This window comes from Schistosoma mansoni (genome assembly GCF_000237925.1).
Source record: "Schistosoma mansoni, WGS project CABG00000000 data, supercontig 0237, strain Puerto Rico, whole genome shotgun sequence".
Lineage (NCBI taxonomy): Eukaryota > Metazoa > Platyhelminthes > Trematoda > Strigeidida > Schistosomatidae > Schistosoma > Schistosoma mansoni.
In genome coordinates, this window is record NW_017386101.1 from 219,014 (window position 1) to 221,612 (window position 2,599).

A 2,599-nucleotide genomic window follows, 5' to 3' on the forward strand; every position below is an offset into this window, starting at 1 on the left:
ATCAGGTCCCTTTCCAGGACATGAAAAAAAAAATAAACAAATATTTAGTTTTACCCTTTCTCCAGGTGGTGATTTCCATGGAAAAAAAGGAATAAAAGACAGAAGGGGTGGGGTTTGTATTTAATAATCAGTCAAAACCAATGCAGAACACGGAAAAGGTATATCGATTTCAAATCAGCAAACCGATAGAGGAAGTTAACACAATGAAAGGACAAAAGATGAAAAAAATGACACGAACAACGGTGGAAAGTTTGATAAAGGAAATATAGTTCGGAAGGAACGAATAAAATCACAGGATGGCACCGCTGCAACCAATTTTGAGGTATAAAATTAACGATAGGTTGCAAATATGGCGCAAGCCACAACTAAGAATATCACATCACCTTTAGGTCAAAGGCCCAAGGTGTGGCCCCCTAAGACAACCACATGCTTTGGTCTGGGCACCCAAGCAGCATCATGGCTCACACACAAAGAAAATGTAATGACAATAATTACTGAAAGTACTATTCTCGCTTCAATCAAAATTTAGACAATTCACATTCATTTATATTTTTTTATATACTACGTCACTTGTCTACGTTTTTCTATTTTCACTTTGTGTATCTTTACTTTTCAACTTATACATAAGCTTGCCTATTGTAGAAACCCTGTTCTATCTAAACGATTTCGAGTCACTGAGTGGTCGAAAGTTGAATGCTACCACCAAATACGAATACTCAAAGTCTTTCTGAAACCACGTATACCATTCAAATTGGCTTCCTTCAACGTTCGAACACTAATACAAACCGGACAACAGATAGGGTTGGCTATGTCCTTAGAAAGTCTTAATATCGACGTTCGTTGTCTATCCGAGACCTGTGTTCAGGACTCTAGTGAGGCACTGAAATTCGTTTTCTGTCTGTCGCATCAAAAAGCTTGTTTCACGCGCTTTTATCCGGGGACCCTGTGGAATCTTCGTCTGGTTTTGTTGGAGCTGGAGTCGCACTAAGAGCTAGAGCTGAGGCAGCACTGATCGATTGGATCTCACCATTCCCTTTCAATTTTGCTATCGATGACGTTCTAGAAACAGCTCTGATGGATGTAGGTGATGGTGGTGTAGATCTGTTGCCTGGAGAAAGATTTCTCGACCTTGAGTATACGGATGATATTGTCTTACTGTACAGTGATACCCAAGCCATGCAATCCGCACTTAACCAGTTGGCAATCAGTGTCCATAAGTACGGCATGTGCTTTGCACCCTCCAAGTGCAAAGTACTTCTACAAGACTGGCAGGATTTCTATCCCTGTACTCACCTTGGGTGGTGAGCAGATTGAAGTAGTGGAGAAATTCGTTTCTCTGGGTAGCTGCATAAGTGCTGGTGGTGGCGTGAGTGATGAGATCGACGCACGTATAATGAAAGCCAGAGCGGCTTATGCCAATCTGGGCCATCTTTGGCGCCTTCGTGATGTTAGTCTGTCTGTAAAAGGCCGGATCCACAACGAGTCGGTGAGATCAGTTTTGCTCTATGCTTGTGAAACCTGGCCTCTCCGAGTTGAGGATGTTAGACGTCTCTCTGTGTTCGATCATCGTTGTCTCCGAAGGATTGCTGACATCCAGTGGCAACACCATGTTAGTAATGCAGAGGTTCGGCATCGTGTGTTCGGGTGCAGAGACGATAATTCAATTGGTGTCACCATCTTGAAACACCGACTTCGGTGGCTTGGACATGTTTTACGAATGTCGTCCCAGAGACTTCCACGTCGTGCATTATTTGCCGACTCTGGGACTGGTTGGAAAACGCGGAGAGGTGGTCAGTGTATGACATGGTGTCGTGGTATGAAAGAAAGCTGCAAAGAACTGGTTTCTGTTGGTCCTTCACGACTCCCTGGTTGGGGTCCGAGAGATGGTGTAACGCAGTGGCTAGAGACGTTATCAGATATGTCTCAGAATAGAAGCCAGTGGCGATCCTGCTGTAACCTTCTTTCACTTTCTTCATAAAAAGTGGTTGCAACTTCCTTAATTGAAAGAATTCTTCTGGCTGTACCTTTACGTTTTCCCCATTGTTATTCTTACTATTACACTAACATACACTAATCTGTAGTTGTTAATGTTCTTTTCTTTTCTTCTTATACGCACCATAACTTCTTTTTTCTTCACATTCTCATTGTTTTGTGTGGCGCATACATATCTGGTGCCCCCTTGTACCAATATTCATGTGTTTAAATAAATTAATAAATAAGCTCTGAGTGTAAAAGAGATACGCGCAAGCCATCCTTCTTCCATGGCCCCAATAATTAAATTTTCATAAATGTTAAATTGATTTTATTACATCCATCTAATATATTTTAGTATCCTTAATTATAATTATTCATTAGAATCATTTTTAAGATTTGGATTTATGATTCACCTTTATCATTATCACATTGGATATTATGGTATTATTTGTCATCAATTGTGGATTATTAAGCAATGTTCTGAGACAAACGATATGAGATAATGGTCATGCTATTTTGAGCAAATCTCACTATAATATAGAGGGGATCGTGAGTCAATTGAAGTTAGCCCTCCAGGGAAAGCTTCAGCAGATACCGGGCCTCATCGTACGAAAAGAGGGACGAC